General features: G+C 41.0%; 1 protein-coding gene and 1 pseudogene across 8 annotated transcripts in view; both read left to right on the top strand.

Moving 5' to 3' along the window:
* DCX (doublecortin) overlaps positions 1-24,074 on the top strand; it is a 140,714-nt gene that overhangs the window by 59,839 nt on the left and 56,801 nt on the right. The window lies entirely within an intron of this gene.
* LOC119868700 lies at positions 21,258-21,388 on the top strand (annotated as a pseudogene).

Raw genomic sequence — 24,074 nt, 5'->3', positions numbered from 1 at the left:
GAGATAATGATGGATGTTGTTTCAAGCTGCTAAATCTGTTATACCACAATAGAAAACTACTATACAAACTTGCTGTGAGAATGGGACAGGGCAGCCCAGATGGAGTTAGGGAGTGATCTCTGTTTTGCATCGGAATCTGTGCATTTGCTGTAGCTTAAAGGGCTGTAGGCTAAATAAACCAAGAACAATATAACCAGGATGAAGTCTCTAAATGGGAAGTACAGTCAATTCCAACCTCGTTTCACATTAGTGGACTTGACAGGGACAAAATGGATGCTTACTAGACAGACAACTGTGGATATTGTGGTACAGCAAGCTAGCTAGTAATAACCCCCTGAAGAGGCTCTCCCTGCCCAGAGACAGAAACTGGGCCATTCCTAGTTGGACATATAAAGTTGGAAGATGATTATATGTTAGGAGAAATTGGTGGTGTGGTATGAAGAATATTACTTGATTACACAAACATTTTTTAAGAATGCTTTGTGACAAAAGATACGATAAGCTAATATTTTGCAGTGTTGCACACAGACCCCATCTTGTGGAGAGGTTGTTGGAAATGCAGATTTCCTGGACCTCACCCAAAACCTACTAAATCAGATTTGCTAGTTGGCGGGGCTCAGGACTCTGTTAGATGATTCATCAAAGTGCTACAGTTTGAAATCCACTGAGCTCATCTTTCACCTTTTGCAGCATTGAGAAGTGTTTAACACCTGGGACATTAAAAAAATAAAGATAGTAAGCCCTTGCATCTGTGTTTTTTAAGTGAGAGAGAGACATATATAGACAAATAGAAGAGAGAGGCAGAGAGAGAAAAGAAGCAGCAGCAGCAGCAACAGAAGGAGAGGAAGAAGAAGAGGTGGAGGAGGAGGGGGAGGATGGAGAGGGGAGGAGAGGAAGGAGGAGAGAAGAAAAGCCCAGTAACTGAAGATGTGTATTGAAGATTAAAGATGAGCTCCATTATCAAAGAATACAAGCCATGTGCATCGCATAGAATATTTGACATCTCTGGGAAGAGACTTCATTCTCACTCCTCCCTCAACCCTACCATTTTCACACCCAGGGGTGAGTGCTGGAGCAGGTGGAGGTGACAGGAGGCTGAGCCCAGCCAGCCTGATTTCAATTGAATCAAAACAGGAAGGGGGCTTCAATTCCTGCTTATCGTCTCTTACTGGAATATAGTATTAGACCCCAAGACAAAGCTCAGATTGATTCAGTCCCCACCCCACCCTTCTCCTGGCTTCTTTTCTATAAGTCATGCTTTCAGTGTTTGGAGTCTGGCAGCTGCAAGGCTTGGTTGCTAGGTAACAATTTCCCAGCACAAAGAACCCTCAGCTGAGTAGGTCAGGTCTGTCAGTGTGAAACAGCTGTACAGAATTTTTATTTGTCTTCCTCTTGTTTTGGTTAATCACAGGGCATGGAACCAGAATCAAACTCTTCATAGAAATGAGAAATGCTGGAGGATACTAGTTCAGCTGCTGCTGCTTTTTTTGCTGCTCTTCAAATCACAGTCTTCCTACTCTGGCTCAATAGAGCCACAACAACAAGCCTGGCAGGCTGTACTTGGAGGAGGGTGGTAAAGGGGTCAGGTGTTCTTTAGCCTCTTTAGCATCTGGGCGAGAGAGGGCATAGCTGAACCATGAGCTAAGAAGTTAACTCCCTTCCTTCCCATTGACCAGCAGGTTCTTAGGATTAGTGTCGCCGGATTAAGTATAGGATGCCCAGTTAAATTTGAGCTGCAGATAAATGATGAGAAATTGAAATTGAACTGGGTATCTGGTATTTGTATTTGCTAAATCTGGCAGCTCTACCTAGTTTGCAATCAATCTGCTGTGAATTTCGTGTGGGATGGATATGAACAGACCAGTAGAAATAGGGATGGACCCAATTCTGGAGCTGTTATGGAGGATTAAACCTCAGCCCTGGCTTGGTACACTAGAGGCTGAAGTTGGAGGGAGTTTTGTATAGAGTCACACAAAGGAGAGGCTGAATCAATTTCTATTGATGTCAACTTTCCTTATAGTTATCCATCAGATGCTAGTCTACTGACTAAACCTGGGTGTGGTGCTCTGGAAAAGAAACACATGATTGGAAATTAAGAGGCCTGGGGTGTAGCACTCGATGGTTGGAATAGTAACCAGCTTTTTGATCTTGGGCAAGTCATTGCTATTTTAGGTCCTAGTTGCCTTTTCTATGCCCTAAAGAGGTTGTATTAGAGCATGGTTTTCAAAATGTGTCCCCTCCTCCATCAGCAGCATCAGCAGCATCTGGGAATGTGTTAGAGATGCCGATTACCAGGCCCACACACACCTTCTGAGTCAGGAACTCTGAGGTCAGGGCCTTGCAACCAGTTTTAACAAGCCCTCCAGGTGATTTTTTCCTTAAAACCCTGTTTCCAAAATCCCCTCTCCTGCCCCATTCCTGATTCTTCCTATAGAACAGTATAGAACCCCGCCCCACTGTCTTCATAAATATCTGATTATGAAAGGAGGCAAGCTGAATCAAGAGGAGAGACTCAGGGAGCTAATGTGCTCTGTAGCCAGTTTCTCACAGTAACTGGCAGCCTGTGGTGTTGTCCATGGTGCTGAATGCGGTTGTTTAGCTTAACGTTGTTAACAAGTCTGTGGGAAAAGTCCCCAAAAGGAGAGGAAGTTGGATTGTTGTAATCTGACGTCTGTTGCATCTCCCACTGGAGACAACCTGGTGAATTTGGTAATCACATTATTCAACTTAGTTAGAGTGACCAGGGCAATTATGTTGTTTTATAGGCCAGTGCCTTTCCTCTGATGCTTTCCTAGTGGAGTAGCAAACAAAAGTGCTCCTAGCTTGAGTAACTATCTTACTTTGACACAGAGGACTGTATGTAAAGTGTGTGTGTGTTTACTTCAAAGCAATGGATCATTCCTCAAATGTAATTATGAATGAGTGTGGAGAACAGTTAGATATGAAGTTCTCTATCAAGGGCCTACAGTAGGACTCAAATCATTTTAACCATCAAGCAACCATAAGGGTAAGAAAACCCAATAGTACCTTCTAGGTTACTCACAAAAAGCTTTTTAAATCCACTCTGGCCTATGCTCAAGTGGGTGGATAGCGGGACCCAGATAATTAGAAGGGATTAGCTTGATTCTGACACTTTCCAGCCTTGCATACTGAGCCTTGGTTTTCTTTATCTCCTTTGGGGTTCTCATTATGGCATAAGCTCTTCTTCAGTAACTTTTGGAACAAAGTTTTATGTGCTCATCTGCAAGAGCATCCACTCTCAAACTTCAGTGTACAGATGACCTCAAATTACAACGGTTTGACTTATGATTTTTCAGCTTTACAACTGTGAAGAAGTGATATGCCTTCAGTATAAACTCTACTTCTTGTTTTAAATTTTGATCTTTTCCCAGGCTAACAATATGTGGTATAATACTCTCTTATGCTGCTCCTAGTCAGCTATGTGAAGCATGAGGATAAACTACCAATATATTTACAACTGTTATATTTTTCCGTTTCAGTACAGAATTCAATAAATTACATGAGATATTCAACACTTTATTATAAAATAAGCCTTGTATTGGATGATTTTGCCCAACTGTAGGCTGATTTAAGAGTTATGAGTGCATTTAAGGTAGGCTAGGCTAAATTATTATGTTCAGTAGTTTATATGTATTAACATTTTTTATTTACAAGAGATATTTTCAACTTACAATAGCCTTATCAATACATAACCCCATTGTAAGTCAAGGAAGGTCTGTAATTTTATGGACTCTATAGTCACTTAGAAGATCAAACGAGGAAAAGAATAGATGCAGGGAGCCCATAGCTGTCACTCTAAGGAGCCTGGGTTTGCCTGGGAAAGAACAAGGCAATTCTAGATCACTTTAAACTGTCACATTTATTTATAGATTGGAACTCAAGCAGATTAATAAGGGTCTTTGAGCTTCAGTTTTATCATCTGTACAATGGATATAGTGATAGTTGTTAGGCACTATTTATGGAGTAGTTGCTATATGCCAGACACTCCCTACTTCACAAAGTTCTTGTGATAGTTAGATATACCTGTTATAAAGTGCCCAGTAGGCACTTTATAATGGCCTCTAGTAAAATTATTATTCATTTTCCAAAAAGATTTTGCTCTGCTTATGAGGGGACTTGGATTCATTTGGGCCATGCCTGGTGGATCAGACTCTTTTTGGCCAGGAGTTGATGCTATGTAATATTAGGTGATAGTATATCTGACAGATGTGTCCCAGAAACTGTGATTATTCCTAGAAACAAGAATAAATACAACCAATTCTGTCCATTTCTTGACTCAGGAAAAACCATTTCTCGTACGTGTGTACCAATAATCCTTAGTGAGGCCAGAGCAGTCCTGAAGATACTTGACTTCTTAGGTTGAGAGTCAAAGTATCCACACAAGCAAAATCTCTGAAGGACTTGGCAAATCATTGCTGGTTAATATCCACTCAAATGTCTTGTCGCTTCTGTGGAATCTGGAACCAGGGAAGGGATTTCTTGTGGCTTAAACTTGTTCCCTCTGTTGCTACAGCTCTATACCTAAATAGGGTGCTCAGACTCTCTGGGGCTAGAAGGATAATGATAGAAAGGCCAGCCCTGCTTTGTTTTGCCCACAAGTCCAGTAGCTGATAGCATCAAATAATAGTAGTGATTACTCTGGGGAGATTAACTCCATGGGTGTTGTGATAATGGAACTTTTTTTAAAATTTTTTTTAATTTATTTATGATAGTCACAGAGAGAGAGAGAGGCAGAGACATAGGCAGAGGGAGAAGCAGGCTCCATGCACCGGGAGCCTGATGTGGGATTCGATCCCGGGTCTCCAGGATCGCGCCCTGGGCCAAAGGCAGGCGCCAAACCACTGCGCCACCCAGGGATCCCTGTGATAATGGAACATTGACCTTCCTAACAGAGGGATTCATTTAATCACATTGTATTATCAGCTTTCCTCTATTGGAAAGAATCCCTTGATTATTGACTCCATCATAACCCCAGACCCTCGTTTGGCTGAATTGCCAGCTCATTCCCTTTTCTTCCCTGGTGTAAGGATCTCTAATAGCTTTCACGTGATTTTTAAAAAGCCTGGCATTCTGAGATTCCAAAGGAGTCACTGAGCTTGAAGGCTCAGCAGCCCTCCCCAACTTGTTCTTGTTGCTGCCTGTCCACTGAACTGAGCTTCTAAATCTTTGAAATTGATTTATCAGTCATTCATAGGTTTCCTGCTGGTGATAAAAGAAGTACTGTTCTGTTTTCAGCTGTCACCAACACTTCCTCTTAAGGCTCAGCCACAGAGTTTACGACTAGACACCCATCTGCTGCCCTGCTTAGAGCTTGCCACTCTTTTTCCTTTGCCAACCAACTAGTGTCATCTCTTTTTTGAGGGAAGGCTGTTAGAAATGAGTGGCCCAACAGGGGAGACTGAAGGGTAGGATAGCTCTGTGGGATTCTGCCTTCCTTCAGAAGAAAATGAACTCTGATGTGCATGAACAGCCACCTCGAATGGGGCGTGGATAATTGTCCAATTTAATGGGATTTTCGTTAGGGGGGAAGAGTAACATAATGTAGCTTGAGTGAGCCCTGCCCATTCTCTGGCTCGGTGGAGATGTTAATCATGCTGCTCCTGGCAAATCTGTTGGAGCTGACACCGATGATGTAACTGATTTTTCCAGCAGGCCTTTTGTCTGAATGACCACAGCACAGCTGCAGAAGAGAGCACCAGGGAGCTGAATGTGTTAATGGGAAAAATGCACTTCCCATAGTTCTTCCTTCCGAAGGGATGTTGTTACTGGAAGCTTTGTGTGTTGGTCAGCGTGGTGTTTCTTAATGTCAGAGCAGAAAGGGCATTGTTAGGAACGCAATAGATATATATGCTCATGCCAAGGTGTAGACTGGCAATGTTGGACTGCTATGATTTCGAAGCTTTGTGTCAGAGGTCCCTTGCCTTCATTTGGACTTTATCACTGAATAACTGATAACTATAACTATAAGTTATACAAATAATAGGGATACTAATACATATTATTATATATGTTACATATATAATACTATATATAATACAATATGCATGTAATAAATATATGGCATTTTTAAAAGGAACAGCAAGTTTTATTTTCCTTTTTAGAAAGAGAGAGGGTGAAGGGAGAGGCAGAGGGAAAGGGAGAGAGAATCTTAAGCAGACTTTATGCCCAGCTCGTGAGCCTGGCTTGAGGCTTAATCTCACAACCCCGAGATCATGACCTGAGCCAGTGTCAAGAATCAAGCAACCGATTGAGGTGCACCAAATATGACATTTTTGAGCTATTACTATGTGTGTAAGGCATATAAAAGAAAGTATGGTAGTTAGCAGTGTGGAAGTGTGATCTCTAGAAAGAATCAAGCCACTTTGGGATTATATTCTGGCTTCCAATTATTAGCTGTGTGATTTGAGGCAATGTACTTACCCTTTTTAAGCCTCTTTCCCTGTCATGGGGATCATTACAGAAGGGAGGATTAGATGAGCTAACCCATGTGATTAGCTTAGTGCCTAACAAATTGTAAGCACTTAATAAATGTTAACTTGATGACTAAGTTATTTATGTCGTCTGTTTTAAATCTCTCAATCAACCTGGTATGACAGGTACTATTAAAATCCCTCTTTTATAGATGAAGAACCTGAGGTTTATAGATGTTAATTTGCCCCCAATCACACAAATAGTAATTGTTTCAGCTGGACTTGGCATCAAGGTAGCTGACTCCAGAGCTGTTAACCAACAAGCTCTACTGTCTCAATTACAAAGGGCTGGCAAGTTAGAATTGTTCTACCTCTCTTTAAGGGGTTCATTACCTTGCCTACAAATTGGAATCATCTGGAAAAAATCAGCACAGAACACTGCCTCTTGGGGGTGGAGGCGGATGTTTACCGGGAAGATGCATGAGGAGATTTTTAAATATCTTGATAAGGGTTTGTATTATACAGGTGTATGCTCTTGTCAAAACTCATCAAATGGTACACTAACAATTTATGCATTTCACCATATGTTACCTGAAAAAAGAAACTTTAGAGAGATATTGAACTCTAATTAATTATATGCCTGCAAAAGTGTTTAAGGGTAAAATGGATGGATGTCTACAACCTGTTTTGAAATGTATCAAAAAATAACATGGGTTGATGGATAGATAGGTAAGCAGATGCTAATTGTAGAGTTTGGATGCTACAGACTTTATGTTTGAAAATGTTCAGGATAATATGTTGGGAAAGGAAATTAGAATCAGTTGGGGAGCTTTTTAAAAATACTGAAGCCTGGGATCCCCTCAGAATTTCAGAAACAGGAGGATCCCTGGGTGGCTCAGTGGTTTAGTGCCTGCCTTTGGCCCAGGGCGTGATCCTGGAGTCCTGGGATTGAGTCCCATGTGGGGCTCCCTGCATGGAGCCTGCTTCTCCCTCTGCCTGTGTCTCTGCCCCTCTCTCTCTGTCTCTCATGAATAAATAAATAGGGTCTTTAAAAAACTTTCAGAAACAAATTAGTCTGGAATAGGGTCGAGGTATGGATTTTTAAAAAATCATTCTAGGTGATTTTCTAAAGAATTTTTAAAACAGCATATTCTGGGCTCTCAAAGCCAGTTCACAGTAAGTGTCCCTGGGTCCCAAGCTGAAAGTGTCCTGATGATGACATGTCAGACAATGGTAGGCCATCCCTCCTTCTCACACATACATCTCTACCTCTTACTCTCTGGTCCTAGCCTCAAATATCTCCTCTAGCTGAAAGCGACACTGGGAAAAAATGCAATAAACAGTATCAGCTAAATTATAATGGAAGCCACTGTCCTGTCCCACTCACTCCCAGCCAACAGATTATTGCCCCAGGTTCTGCCTCACCATGGCCTCCACTTTGCAGCTCCTGGAGAGGCATACACTCATCTTTTGGCTGAGTGGTTGACCAGACAGCTAGAGCTAAATACACCATATGGGATCATGGAAGAGAGAGCTCAAGTTTGCCTGGATTTTAGCTTCTGTTTTGTTGCCTCTTGTTTGTTAGAAGCTGGTCTGGAATTATGATTTCTTTTTTTTAAAATAAAGATTTTATTTATTTACAGAGAAAGAGGCAGAGACACAGACAGAGGGAGAAGCAGGTTCCTCACAGGGAGCCCAATGTGGGACTTGATCTTGGGACCAGGATCATGCCCTGAGCCAAAGGCAGATGCTCAACTGCTGAGCCACCCAGGCATCCCTGGGATTATGATTTCAAACAAATATTATTTAGTTTTCTCCAAGACGAGCAGAAGCCCCAGTATCCAAGTTTCAGTTTATGGGCTCTCCTAGAGCACTTACCATGTATTTTCTGCCAACCCTACTTAGGATTTCATTCTTTTTCTCTCTCTCCTCTACCCTCCCTCCCTCTCTTTCATCCCTACTGGACTGCCATAGATCTGTAATGGCTCATATGCAGGAAAAGAACTCATGCTGTAAATGACCCATGCATTAAAGTCACATCAAAATGATTCCTTCTGCAATCAATGTGCCAGGAGGCGCAGGCTACTGATTCAGCTGATTCATCATCTTTTTATCACTGATATAACTGATACAAGGGATTGTTTCTCCCCTGCATGTGGAAGGCAGCTCTGCCAGGAGAAGCAGGGACTCCTTAATTAGACTGACATATGGCCAAAAAGAAGGGTTATGTGAAATTTGTGTCAGACTACAGTGGAATCATTTTGGGAATCAGTGCAGTCACCAGTAGTTCAGAGTGAGACAAATGAAATTAGAGCCATATGCTAGCTTGAATGAAAATGGCTACTCCTAGAGTCTCCAAAATGCAGGTAGGCACATTGTCCCAATACCCAAACCTACTAAACTAGCCTGGCCAGAAATAAAGTTAGGTAGAAAAATAAAATTGCTTTTAATGGCTCTATTCTTTTTTTTAAAAGATGATTAATTAATTAATTAATTAATTAATTAATTAGAGAGAGGGAGAGTATGAGTGGGAAGAGGGCCAGAGGAAGAGGGAGAAATAGACTTCTTATTGAGCAGGGAGCCCAATGTAGGGCTCCATCCCAAGACCCTCAGGATCATGTCCTGAGCTGAAGGCAGATGCTTCACCGACTCAGCTACCCTTAATGGCTCTATTCTAACTCTAAGCATCACATATTCTGTTAACATTCCTGGCAACTGATATTCTCCCTGTGGCTTGGGCCTGCCCTGCTCCAGAACTATACTCTGGGCCAGGTTCTCTAAAATGTGGTACACATTCCTCCTGTGGTGCATGATTTTTTAAATGACCTTCCTAGATGAGTGTTTTAAAGATTTATTTATTTGAGGGAGAGAGCAGGGGAGAGGGGTTGAGGGAGAGATAATCCCAAGCAGCCCAACATGGGACTCAATCCCATGACCCCAAGATCACCAAATGAGTGGAAACCAAGAGTTGGTTTCTGACTGTGCCACCCAGGTGCCTCAAATGTTTCAAGTTTAATAATTATGTTTGCTTTGATGTATTAGGAAAAAAATGGCACATCAATCCTATTATTTCATCAATATTATTGCCTAGGATGGGGCTAATTTCCGTAGACAAAAAGAAAAAAATGGTTGTTTTAAAAGAACTGTATGTGGAGATGGCAAAAATCATGAAGGCAATACTCAAATGACTAAAAACTAGTAAAGGCTGCTCTAGACCAGTAGTTATCAACCCGGGGTGATTCCCCCATGTCAAGGGACATTTGGCAGTATCTGGAGACATTTTGGTTGTCACAACTTGTAGAGAGGAGTGCACTGGCATCCAGTAGGTAGAGGCCGGGATACTAATAAACATACTACAGTGCACTGGATAGTTCCCCCAGGCCCATGAAGAAAGAATTCTCCATTCCCAAATGTCCCTAGTGCCAAAGTTGAGAAAGCCTGCTATAGACCATCACTTCTCTGCAGTGCATATGAGTTACGTAGGTATCTCATTAAAAGCGCCGCTTCTGATGCAGGAAGTCTAAGGTGAGGTCTGAGATTCTGCATTTCTGAGAAGCCTTTAGGTGATGCCCATGCTTCTGGTCCATGGACCATACACTGAGTAACAAGGACTTCTAATTTCCCTCTTGATCCCTCCACCAGATCCTGCTTATCTAGAGTTCCAACCTCTCGAGGCTTCACTCAAGGTTTGATTATTCTGAGAAACTACTAAGCAGTAATGGTTGAAAATAGATTATTGTGTTTCTTGCAATGATCAGGGCTGCTGAAGCCTTAAAACAAAGATGAACTTGGATGAAAATTTCAGGAGCTGAGCATTGCTAGATAGGTGTGTTTTGTTCTGGGATTCCTTCTGGAGAATAGGCAGAGTTCTCTGTAAAATCCAGGTAAAATCCCTTGGCTGGTTTTGGAGAACTTGTCTTGCATATTTTCCTATGTCTAGTACCCACACAGGGCCTAGCTCAAAGCAGATGCCTAAAACATGTCTGTTGAACCAATTGATACGTTATCTACAGCCCTTTAGATAATGCTAGAGCAGCAAAGCAAGGTGTCTGCTAGGGAAGAACACTAGTCAACCCCTTCAAGGCTAGAAAAAAATGCCCTTCAGCAGCTTTCCATTTGAATGGGTAGCACTAAAACGGTATGCACCTCCCAGACCACTCCCGCCTGAGGTGGCGGCAAGATCACTTAATATTGTGTTTTCTCTCTTCTTTGTTCAAAGTGAGAAATCACTGCACTCTAAGTCTGAAACTAATAATACACTATATTTTAATTGAACTTAAATAAAAAAGAAATCTACAGAGCAGGGTGAGGGTGGTAGGTATGGGGCAGGGAGTGACACTTTACCTGTTCCTTTCTCATAAAGGAAGCTTTGTGGTAAGGACTAAAGATTTAGGCCCTAGGAGAAGGAACTGGGCCAACGAGGGGAATCATCCAGTAGTACTGGGTTAATATGCAGGCAGTGTACCTCTTCCTACACTACCTTTGACTCTTGGAAATGCGTGCTAATAGATTATGTGATTAGAGGTGTGCCAGTACCACCATTGCTACACATGTTCCCTTTCATGGGCCTGCCACAGAACCTGAAGGCACTTGAGGAATATCATGTTGGATCATGCAGGTTTTCTAAAGGTTCCTGCTAAAATGTATGGATTACTGGGGTGCTTTGGGTGGCTCAGTCAGTTGGGCATCCAACTCTTGGTTTCAGTTCAGGTCATGGTCTCAGGGTTGAGAGATAGAGCCCTGCATCAGGCTCCACACTCAGCACAGAGTCTGCTTGAGATTCTCTCCCTCTGCCCCTCCCCCTGGTTACATGCACTCTCGCTCCATCTCTCTCTCACTCTCCAAAATAGAAAAATCTTTAAAATATATGGATTACTGTGTATAAAGAGAATAAACTGGTTGGTTGCCTAGGGCTGGGGAGATTGGAGGGAAATGGGAGTGACTGCTAATAGGTATGAGGTTTCTTTTTAGAATAACGAAAGTGTCCTGAAATTGATTGTGGTGATGATTGCATAACTCTGAATGTACTAAAACCCATTGAATTGTACACTTTAAATGAATGAATTATATAGTGTGTGAGTTATATCTCCATAGAGCTATTATAAAAATATATAGGGGCACCTGGGTGGCTCAGTCAGTTAAGCGTTCAACTCTTAGTTTTGGCTCTTGTCATGGTCTCAGGGTCATGGAATTGAGCTCCACATCGGGCTCTGTGTTCAGTGGGAGTCTGCTTGAGATTCTCTCCTGCCCCTACTTGTACATTCTCTTTAAAATAAAACAAATAAAATCTTAAACATAAAAATAAATATAAATATGTGGACTAAATTAGGAGATACAGGCTAATTTAAGAGCTAACCGGGGAAACCCTGGAGTACCACATAGGAGGGAAAAAGATGGCCCCACCAACAGGAAAGAAGAAATACAGGGCAGGAATTGGGAATGTTCCTTAATTTTTCAATTCTTCATAAACCCATTTCTACTCTTTGGAATCCAACTGCCAATGATCCCAACTGTTATCAAGTTGTTCAATGTTAGATTTATTGCTTGGAAAAATAGCCAGGAAATATTTGTACATAGTGAACAAAGAGAGCCAGGTCCCCTAAGATAAAATGACTGTGGCATCATTAATAAAGCATAGGGTTTGACACTGTCCCCATGGTTCTGGAAGCTCTTTAAATTAGATCAAGCCACTGGGGCCATTGTTGCTTTCTATAAAGAGCTGTAAGACCTGAGGCCTGAGAAAAACTGGGGTTTTTTTCATTGAAATGGAGATTGGTTTTGGAAGAGGTGATGTGAAAACCACAATTATCTCATATAGCCTTGTGGCCAAAGTCTCCAAAGCCACAGAGGGAGAACCCTTTTCTCTCCACATGTGGCTTTCCATGAACACTGTAATTTCAGTAGTTTGGTATGGCATAGCTGGAGCATAAAATAGCAGGGCTACTTCAATAAATCTGTTTAAAAAATATAAGTGGCAGGGCCTAGGATCTGTAACCCCCATTCCCAGGGCTGAGCTCATGCTAGCTGGACATCCAAGTGGTACAGTTCCAAACATAGTAAAGATATCTTCTCCTGCCCTCCAACTTGTGGCTTGAAATGCCTTTTGGGAGGAAAAACAGCTATTATTGTCCGTGTTTATTTCCTGCTATGAATGAAGGCTCTAAGGAGTGGGACATGATGGTTTGGCCAACTTGGGAAAAAAATGGCCCACCATTAGGGGATGGGGATGCCAGCTAGGAGGTTGGGGGCTAATGAAACAAATTGGCCTTTTTTTTTTTTTTGGTTTTGCTCTAGGTTTCCCTTGTCTGCAACTATTACTGGCAAGTCCTGGACTTGTGAATATAAATTGAGATGGGGCTGTAACTGGGACCCAGAATTGTGAATCTGCCCTCAAAGGGCCACTGATTTCCCTCCTGCTCAGCACATCATTTGTGATTTGTCACTCCCTTGGGCACTATTAGTGCCAGAGAAGCCCAGGACAAAGGAAGTTCTACAGGAAGACAAAGAGATTGGGTATTCCGTAGAGTTACTACATACGTATTTTGGAGTGACTAATTCTCTCTATTGGATGCCAATTGGAGCTAGTTCAGCGTTTGGCCAGTGATGAACCCTGGTTGCAAAAAAACACCCCAAATTTCAAGACAGCATTGTGGAAACTCCTCTGATTGAACTTATCTCATTCTTTAGAGAACAGTGGGTTATTTATAAGGCATAATGATATCCTGCAATGCTCCCTTTCCTGCTAAGAAGAGATTTTATCATCTCCCCAGATTTCACACCAGGGTTCGTCTCACTTGGCTCAATTTTCCTTGTGTCTGCAGATCTCAAATTGTCACGGAACATCTTGTCAGGAAAAGGCCAGATGGGCAGTCAGGGAAGTGATCCAGCCCCCCCCCTCTGCCCTTGGGAAATAAAGTGCTCAACCTATCTCCACCCTCTCAGGGCACTGGGGAGTGAGGGGCCAGACAGTGACACATGAGAGGGTATCTCCAACTTAGCTTAGAGCTGCAAAAACCGGGACCAGATGAGCATTTTTGGAGATTAGGGAGCAGGAAATTCAGATTTCCATGTTGTAAGTTCACATGATGAAATCTGATACCACCCTCTCCCCTGCTCTGGAAATGAACTCAGTTCTCTCCTTGAATTGGGGGTCTCAGAGCCACAGATGTTCACAATGCACTTTTCGTTCTCCATAGCCTGTGAGAGGCAAAGTGAAACGCTTAGCGCACAGGCGCAGATTGTAATATATGGTCTAATAAAGTGCTCAAAATGAGGGGCGTTCTCACTGCATTTGCATTTTGATTCCCGAGAAATGTTCTCTGGCAATTTTGTAGTAAAGAGATTTTAGACAAGGTCATTCCAGAATCTTCTTGGCATCCTCAGCACCTAGCACAGTGTTCCATAGGTGGTGCCCAGTAATTGCTTCCTTAGAGAGTGAGCCTGACATCCAGTGTTAACCTGCCCCCTTGTCACTTTGGAATTGGAGCACTGAGGTCCCTGTCTCTTGACTGCATCAGGCAGATGCCATCCTTTCTGTGGCCTGTGTCTGTGCTCTGGATTAACTGTGCCCTAGACAATGTCTACATTAAGCAGTCAGGGAAGAGAGAAGCATTGTTAGCCAAGCCACCATGCTTTTGATTCATCTTAGAGCTGATCTCAGGTGAGATCTAGTTGGCTTCCTCCTCTTGGCTTTGGGCTTTAGCTTTGTGGCTTTGACCTACAGCTGTGTCTCTGCACTGATAACTTTCTATAGCCTTATTAACTTTCCTGATTACTCTTTCTCTTCCCTGACCCACAATGTGAACATTAGTTCACAGATGTCAGGGGAAGAGGCTTGGCTCTTATTGTACAATTGCTTTTCTGGTGAGAAGTCAAGAGTATAGTTCTGGGTTGAGGAATTCTGAAAAGTAAAGTAGAGACAACACCCTGGCATTATGTTTGGAAGTGTGGGATAGGTTATGAAGATTCATATCGTGACATTATGCTTACGATGTATTCAACCAATGGTTTTCAACCAGGGGCATTTTTGCCAGAGGACATTTAACAACGTCCAGAGATATTTTTAGTTGGCGTAACTGTGCAGATGCTGCTGTCATCTAGTGGGTAGTGACCGGGGATGCTGCTAAACATCCTATAATGCACAGGATGCCCCCCACCAAAGAATTATCCAATGTAAAATGTCAATAGGGCCAATGTCAAATAACTTTGTATTAAAGACCGATACAAATTATACCTCACAACTCTATAAAACATACAGATGAAAAAAGACTGGAAGGATACACATCACAGTTATAATGGAAAGTGTCTGGGTGGCAGGATTATGCATCTTTTTTTCTCTTTCTCTGGTTTGCAAGTTTTCTAATATAACCACATTGCCTTTAATTTAGATTAATTTTCACCTAAATGATATATGAGCACATTCTGCTGGGAAAGAATTAGAGTACTGCAGACCAACCAGGCTTCTTCCACCTCAGCCTCTTTCTCAGAGGTAACCAGTTTGTGGATATGACCTTACAGAGCTTTATCAACACATTTACACATAGGTTATGTGCAGCTATAGAAAACATATTATTGGGATCCCTGGGTGGCGCAGCGGTTTGGCGCCTGCCTTTGCCCCAGGGCGTGATCCTGGAGACCCGGGATCGAATCCCACATCGGGCTCCCGGTGCATGGAGCCTGCTTCTCCCTCTGCCTGTGTCTCTGCCTCTCTCTCTCTCTGTATCTGTCATAAATAAATAAAATATTAAAAAAAAGAAAACATATATTATTATTTTTACAGCTTTGTAGTATTTTGCAGTTTCTCTATTTCTCTGCTGGTGGACATGAGGTTGCTTCTGATCCAAGGCTATCACAACGAATGCTGTATTCATGGGACATGCCTCCTTGAGCATACTTGCCAGGGTTTTCCAAAAGTAGGTATGGAAATGAAAATTTCTGAGTTATGGAAAACACGCACTTAAAATTTTTACTACAAATTGCCCCCCAGAGAGCTCACATATTTAATTTTCTGACACCCTCACCAACACCTGATATTTTGTTTTTTCACACTTGCCGATCAGATAGTTGCAAAACAGTATCTTGCTTTTGTTTTGATCTGCATTTCCCTTGTTACTGATAAGATTGAGTGACTCTCCATTTATTTGCTGAACCTATCACATATTCTCTTCTGTGAACAGTGGTGTCTACATCCCTTGCTGACTTTTGTACTATAAGACCTTTCCAATCATTTTGAAGAACAAAAGAGCAGGCTCTGGTTTGTAAAAACACAGAAGTCAGCCTCCCGAGCTGCTTGCTTCTCCTTTCTACCTAAGATAGAGCCTGAATCCCACCCAGGCAAAAATAACCCTTTCTTGTCATTCCTGAAAACCCAAGAAAGCAGCTATATTAGGAAACAAACTAACTGGGCCCATTCTCACCACTGCTCCCTGTTTCCCTGCACTGTGGGCCTCTGCTATGCCAGCTTCCTAACACTGAGTAGCCAGCAGGTACTGCCAGTCAGATTCACTTCAGTCAGATACAAATCTGATATGTGATGAGGCATAAAGGACCATGAAAGGCAGCGTGTGAACTGAATGGTATCTGCTGTCCGTGCAAATGGCAATTAGGACCATTAAATTTCAGTTAATCTTCATTAAGAACATCTGTTGTCTAGCCCACATGAGGAAACTAAAGATGGGGTTGGGTAATTGTGACCATTGTAAATAAGTAGTTGTATCAAATGGTTTCCCACCCCGCAGGCATAAACTGAAAGAGATGTGGCAAGGAAAAATATAATATGCACTATGTAGTGGCTAAGGAAGAAGGCTAGATAGAAGGCTTCTTCAAGACTCTTGGGCATTATTTGAAACCGGGATACCTATAAGCCATACCCTGTTGTGATAAAGAACATGATTGATTTCATCCTGGTGAATTTCAGGATCAGATGAAGGTGCCCCAAAGACCCAACCAGAGCTGGCCTTTAGCCAGGTTGGATTCGGTCAAGTTGGGCCTTACCAAATCTGGCCTTTCTGGTCCCCTTTGTCTATTTTGGTTGCCCCATCCTACATACCCTCCCACTCTGTCCCCTTGGGGCCCCACTCTCTGCTGGGGGACTGTTGATATTAAGCGCTTCAAATCCCTGCTACCAACATGTTGCTTGATTGCCATCCTTCTGCCCTGCAAATGGAGGACATCTACCTCATTACTTTCCCGGTTGGCTTATGTCTGTGGTGGAGTGAACTGTTCTCACCAGTTCCAGAAAGATGTTAGGGGAAGGGCAGGGACTTCTGTACCTTTGTCCGAGGTTAGGTAGGTTAAACTTTTCCTGACCACCAACTGCTGTGGTGATGGTCTTCTTTTCGAAGTGAATGGGGGGATAGCTAGGGAGGTAGATAAGATAGACAAGCAGTTTAAATCATATTCCTTTGCATATGTACACATATCTCACCTTGGTAGCCTTACCACAGTTGTGATTTTACATATGTTTGGGTGATTATTTTGTCAACATCAGTCTCCCCTACCAATCTGTAAGTAACATGGGAGCAGGAACCAGGTCTATTTTTGTTGATTACGTATCCCCAGCACCTAACACGGTGTCTGCTACGTAAGCGTGAAATAGGATTTACTAACTAAAAGCACCAACAGTTGTGGCTCTGATGTTCTTAGAATGAAAGCAAGCCAGATGTTCAGGCAGGTGGGTGCAGAGAGGCATTTGTGAGGGGTAGGGCATCTCACCACCTCTCTACTCTCACACCAGGGAGATATCTCACCCTGGGAGTCTGCAATTTACCTTTGTAAAAGCTGTCCCCTGATGCAACAGTTCTGAATCTGCCAACAGTTTTCTCATTGAGGAAGGTTGGGAATGATTGAGAATGAAACTTGCCTTTGATAGTTAACTATTCCTGGGCTCTCAAAGCCACTGTCTTCTCCAGGACAGATGCTCATTAGCAGGCACAGGCCATCTTGCTCTCTGGAGCCTGGTAAAACTGTGCCAGCCAATTGTGGAGCTGGGATGGTGGTAGGCAACCAAGTACCTCAGGGACTGTATTTTCAAAGAATTTGAAACAAGGACATAATGGTGCATCTCTTGAATCCTCACTGCTGCAGCAATCTGCCAATATATCACTCCCTTACCTCTCAAAAAGAACTGACATGGAAGGAGAGGATGAAGGGTGTTGCAAAGATGCTGGAAATGGAGCAAAGGTAGCATTGAGAGCCAACTTTGACTTAAACTTTGATTCAAGAGAATTCTGAATGGAACTGGTGATTCTTTCTCCAATTCTTCTCAACCATCCCATTTAACCTCTTTTTAAATCCTGCTCTTTTCCAAGAATCCTTCTCTTGACCTCTTATCTATTGCCCAGAATCCTTGCAAGGTCTTAATACCCCTGTTCCTCAACAACAAAAATAAGAGTTTAACTGAATCCCCAGGCTCTCCTCTATGACCCAGGATCTTGATGCAGAAATGAGAGGCAAACTAGACACATTTGTACTTTTTCTGCATCAGTTCCTCAGTTGCTACTAACTGGAATAGCTCTTATTCATAAAACCCAGAGATTTCCAGGGAGACCATTGCTAATCTCATAAACTCAAGACATAGAGCAGTTGGCTTGAGTATCACTAATTTCATTTCCATGCTTATGTTTGCTGTCATTCATTCAGAGACAAGAAGTCAGCTATGATAAGAGTAAACTATGGATTAGCATTGCATATTGTAGGTGTAAGTTTTGCTGTAAATGAAATGTACAGATGATTTAGAACCAGTTATAGAAGAAACAGAAGGGACAGATGAGCCTTTGATAGAAAATAACTTCATTATTTGCTTAGTTGGGTATTTGGGATTCATTAATTTTTCACATTTTATAAGGAGATAGATCCCAGTAGGCCCAAGAATTGGATTTATGATAACAAATTAGGAGCTTAGGTGAAATGAATAAACCCAAACTTCAAAATGTGTTGAAATGAAACTAAAGATTTTGAAGTCTAGCTAATTTTTTAGATTTATCTATTTATTTTTAGAGTGAGAGAGAGAAAGAAAGAGAGATAGTGTGAGCAGGAGGAGAGGCAAAGGGAGAGGGGGAGAGAATCTCAAGCGGATTCCCCACTGAGTGTGGAGCCCAGCGAAGAGCTGGATCTCACAACCCTGAAATCACGGCCTGAGCCGAAATCAAGAGTTGGACACTTAAGCGACTGAGCCACCCAGGCATCTTTGAAGTCTAGCTCTTTTATTTTATTTTTTTTAAGATTTTATTTATTTATTCGCGAAAGACACAGAGACAGAGAGAGAGGCAGAGACACAGGCAGGGGGAGAAGCAGGCTCCATGCAGGGAGCCTGACATGGGACTCGATCCTGGGTCTCCAGCATCGCGCTCTGGGCTGAAGGCAGCGCTAAACCGCTGAGCCACCCGGGCTGCCCAAGTCTAGCTCTTTTAAAGATACTCACAAATTCCTTTTAGAAAGTGATCTTTTCAACTCTGAACATCTCAGAGACAGGAAACTCATTGCTGTTTAGTGTCTTTTGAAAATGCATACACATTATTTGTCCATTATCAATTTTATGTGAGTCAAACAATCCAATAGTACAAAGAGAGTATATCAAAGTCATTTTTCCCTCTTCTCCAGTCACTCTTTCCTCCTCCAGAGGTGACCATTGTTAAGTGTTCAATGTATATACTTCTAACCTTTTCTTTTATTCTAACCTTTTCTAAATAAATTTAAATCAGTGGTTCTCAACCTGAGCAATTTTGTCTTTCAGGGGAACATTTGGCAGTGTCTAGAAGCATTTTTGGTTGTCATAGCTGGGAATAGGATGTTATTGGCACCTACTGGGTAGAAGCCAGGAATGTTGCTAAACTTCCCACAGTTCGCAGGACAGCTGTTCACAACAACAACAAAAAAAAAAGAAAGAAAGAAAAAATAGAAAGAAAGAAAGAAAGAAAGAAAGAAAGAAAGAAAGAAAGAAAGAAAGAAAGAAAAAAGAGAAATCCCAAACAAAAAATACCCAATCCTCTGGGGCCCCTGGGTGGTCAGTCAGTTGTTGAACTCTTCATTTTAGCTCAGGTCATGATCTCAAGGTTTTAAGATTGAGCCCCACATTGGTCTTTGCACTCAGTGTGGAGTCTGCTTCAAATCCTCTCTCACCCTCTGCCCCCTCCACTCATGCACACACTCTTTCTAAAATGAATAAATAAAATCTAAAAAAAATCTGATCCCAAATGTCAACTCACAAAGCTGAGAAACCTGATTTACACATAGAGATGGATATAGAGATAAATATGTCTATTATTCTTAAATAAGATCACACAATCTCCATTTTTCCATAGCCTTCTTTTGCACTATTTGAAGCTCTTTCTCTGTGGGTAGTTACATTCCCACTACATTCTTTTAAACAGCTGCATGGTATTCTCTAGTATGGATACACTGTAGTTCATTAAATAGTCCCCTATTGGTGGATATTTAGGTTGCCTCCAATTTTTGCAGTTACATAAATTTTGCAGTTATGCTGCAATAAGCATCTTTGTACATAAATCATCTATTGGATCCTAGAAGGATAATTACTGGGTCATTGATTATATATAGTTTCTGTTTTGATACATTCTGCCAAATTTTCTCCCTCAAAAGGCTTTATAAATGTTTACTCCCATCCACAGTGTTTAAGAGTGCAGTTTTCTTATACCTTCAGCAGCACTTTTATCACTCTTTTAAAATTTTACCAGTCTGATGGGTAAAAATAATATATAATTGCTGAGTCAATTTGATTGCCCTGAGGCTATAAAAATTGAGTGAGTGAGACTTTTGGCCATTTTAAATTAACTAATTAATTAATTAATTGCTTGTTTATTTACTTTGCCCGTTTTCCTACTGGATTGTTTGTTCTTTTTTTTTTTTAAACATTGATCTGATATATTTTAGAAGGTAATCTTTCATTGAATATGTGGCCAGTATTCTCTGTCTTACAGCTTGTATTTATTTATTTGATTTATTTTTTGTAAAATGTTAAATTAAAAGCCCTTAATTTTGGCATAATCAAATTTATAACTCTTTTACTTTGTGGCTCTGTGTTTTAGAGATTGTTGAAGAAGGCCTTCCTTACCTGAAGATGATCAAAACATCTATTTCTTCATTCTTATTGTTTTATCCTCTTAGGTTCATCTCTATATTTTGCGTTTGCTTTGCGCTACAAGGAAGGGTCTACCTTTTTTCCAAAGAGATAGGCAAAGTCTCATCACAATTTATAAAATAATTAATTTTCTCCATGATTAAAAATGTCATTTTGACACTATTCATCTATGATCTCTGTTCCATGGGCTTACTTCTACCTGTTCCTGGCATAATAGTACCCTGTTTTAAATACTATAGTTTTTTTTGATGTCTGATGTTGTAAATCCTCACTTGGGATTTTTCCCCCCCAAGATATACATTTTGTCTCCCATTTGAACTTTAGAAACAGATTGTCAATTTTCATAAAAGTGCTACTGAGAGTTTTATTTGGACTGCCTTGAATTGTATATCTAAGTTTAATGAGAATTGACATCTTTAAAATATCTTGAAAATGAAACTATCTTATTTTATTCAGTAAAGACTTGTATAGTTTTTCACCAACCAGGTCCAATACATTTCTTGTAGATTTGTTTCTAGATATAATAATTTTTCTTGCTGTTGTGAATAGAATGTTCCTCCTATAAATTTTTAAATAATTGACCATTGCTGGAGTATAAAACTATTATTCTGTATCTTGATCTTGTATGTGGCCATCTTGCTGAACTTTTTTGGAGCACATGGATTTTTTGTTCATATTCTGCAATTTTCTGAGTAGATAATCATCCAGTATGAAAATAGTGATTATTTAGCTCTGTACAGTGGCAGTATTGTAGTCAATGAGGTTTATCCAAGGCACAATTATTGCCAATTGAAAGTAGTCATAATTTTTTTCTTTGATTTTGCAAAATTTATACCTCATTTTTTGTTCTTATTGCAGGCTCATTTAAAGGTTCCTTCCTATGGTGAGTCAAGATCTGTTCTGAATTTTTTTCTCCAGCAGTTCCAGTTTAGTGTTCTAGAGCTAAACAGAATAAGGCAAATCATTTTTCTGCAGGATAATCCTTCAAATGTTTAAATATGTTTATCGTATCTCCCACATCTCTGTTTTCCAGGATAAGCACTTTAAGCATCTCTATTGTCATATATATATATATATACCTTTCCCATCCTGAGTCATCTTTCTCCAAATGCACTGTGTATTGGTGATTTCCCTCTTAAAAGACAGTGCCCAGCGTGGAAGAGAGTTCAGATACTGTCTAATCATTGCAGAGTACATATAGAGAAACTAATTTTACTAATTTGCACACAATACTCCTGTCAATGTCCTGAAAGATTGCAATGTTAGAGCCACATGGTTTTAACATACTATTTTTTTGCAATGGAATTTTTATAAATGAAATCTTAGCCACCATCTTAATTCTTAAAGCAGTTAAGAGTGGAGTTTCTCTTGTTGACATGAAAGGAGGGTGGGAGTTTACAGAACCTTCATGTCAACTTCCTACTTGTTCCTCAAGGAAGCCCAAGAAGCATCCCAAGGATCTCAAGAACATAGTTTGAAAACCATGAATTGAGTCCAACTTCTTCAGAGGACAGTGTGGCCCAAAGAGGCAAAGTGACTTACTGAGGTCACATAGTGACTCAGCAAAATAGGTGGAACTCAACTTGGGTCTCTTAACTCCCATTCCAGAGATCTTTTCACTGTTTCACTCTGTTCCTCACTATTAACTCTCATACCTTCGTGACTCATATTAACCTTGGGATGAGCTAAAATCCTGAGGCTGCTATTAATATTCATCTTGCTCCATCAAATACAGTTGATATTTGGAAATAGAAATGTGGAACTTTACATTTATTAAGTTCATTAAATATAATCTCTCCTGGAACTCAAAGGAACATTAGAAATCTTTGCTTTTGGCCCGTAAGTCCTGCTCTTTAAAAAACGTCTTAAACCTTTTCTTTCTTTAAGGTTTTGTTTTCAAGTAACCTCTACACCCAACATGGGGTTTGAACTCACAACTCCAGATCAAGAGTTGCATACTCACTGATTGAGCCAGGCAGGTGCCTCAATAAACTTTCTGAAATCTTGATTCTGCTGTCATTTAACATCAATCTGTTTCTTTGGGCAGGGCTATTCAAGTAAAGCTACAATTTATTACACTGACATTAAACCCCCAGTTCTTCAGTTTGCCAATAAATGTATAATTAAGGCCTACCTCCAAAAACTTCAAACTTATATTCTATTGCATTTTTCCTCCTTAACTTGGAGAACTCCTACTCATCTATTGAGACCCATTTTTTTGAGGGGGACCCATTTCTAATGTTACCTCCTCTGTGAAGTGTTACTAAGCCCTCATTCTTCCTCTTTGAAGCAGAATTGACAGGTCCCATGTTTATAATATACTAGAATTTTAATGACTAACATTCTTCACTATTTTATGAATTCCTTAAGGGCCTTATGTATTATCTGCATCTACAGATCATGAGCTTGGGATGGCCCAGGGACTACGGTGACTGCCTACTAAGAAGGACTGAACATCAGGGAGGAACTTAGACTAGCATGTCATGAGAGGTTAATGATTTCTGCCATGGTCTCAGAAAGGAAGTATTTTGCCAACACTGGCCCAGGGCATAGTCAGTACACAAAATATGTTTTGTAAAGTTTATTTTTATATCCCACACAGATTTCTAGAAATTTTATCAAAAGAAAAGGTAGCTGGCCATGGCTTGTGCTGACCTTTATTTGTGTTTAGTGATCCTAATTTCTCTTGAGTTCTCACAAACAATATCCTAATAGCCCTTTTGCAATATTTTTCTGGGTATCAGCATCAAGCTAATTATTGCTTTATGTTTTCTGAGATATATTCCTTTCCCTTTTTGAAAAGTAGGACAACATTTCCTTGTCTTTAGCCTTCTGGCGCCTCTTCCATTTTCCAAGAACTTTCCAGGTGGTGGTGACTCATTTGGAGAAAATGGCCCCATTCACTCGGACCTTTCAACAGCATTGTTTGTCATGGTCAGGGGCCATGACTAGGAGAGCTGTTTCTTGGAAAAAGTATATTTAAATTGGGCAAATCAGAGGCTGAAGTCAGGATGGCCAATAAATGTGTTATTGACAGAGGCCTGGCCTAGAAAGACAGCCAAGTCTAGGGAGGCAGTTTTCTCTGAACTGTGGCCCAGCAAGCATTTCAGATGGCTCTCCCTGTCTCTCTTCCCTTCCTCTTCTCTTGGCTCCATGTTCTCTTCTTGCTGTAGTTTGTCTACTCTGAGCTGAATTTGGATGGCTAAAGCATAATCTCAGCACAAACGTGACCCGAAGAATACACATCTGCCCTTGAGTTCCGGATGAGGGCCTAGGTCAGTAACTATTTATGACAGAGATAATAGGCAAAACAGGAAACAGTTTCAAGAAATTGAAGATACTAGGTTAATCGCAGATGTACTTCAGGCTGTATATATGTGAAAAAGAGATGATCAACTATGTACACACAGACACACACACACGACACACACACACACACAGTAAAATGGCAATTCATTGGAATGACAAAAGAAATGTTCTGTGAATCTACTATATGCCCAGTCCTGTGCTAGCCTGGGAAGGTGCAAAGACACGATCCTAAAGAT

Source organism: Canis lupus, chromosome X (assembly GCF_011100685.1).
Source record: "Canis lupus familiaris isolate Mischka breed German Shepherd chromosome X, alternate assembly UU_Cfam_GSD_1.0, whole genome shotgun sequence".
NCBI classification, from domain to species: Eukaryota; Metazoa; Chordata; class Mammalia; order Carnivora; family Canidae; genus Canis; species Canis lupus.
Note: the sequence above shows the minus strand (reverse complement) of the source record. Positions and strands in the feature narration are given on the sequence as shown.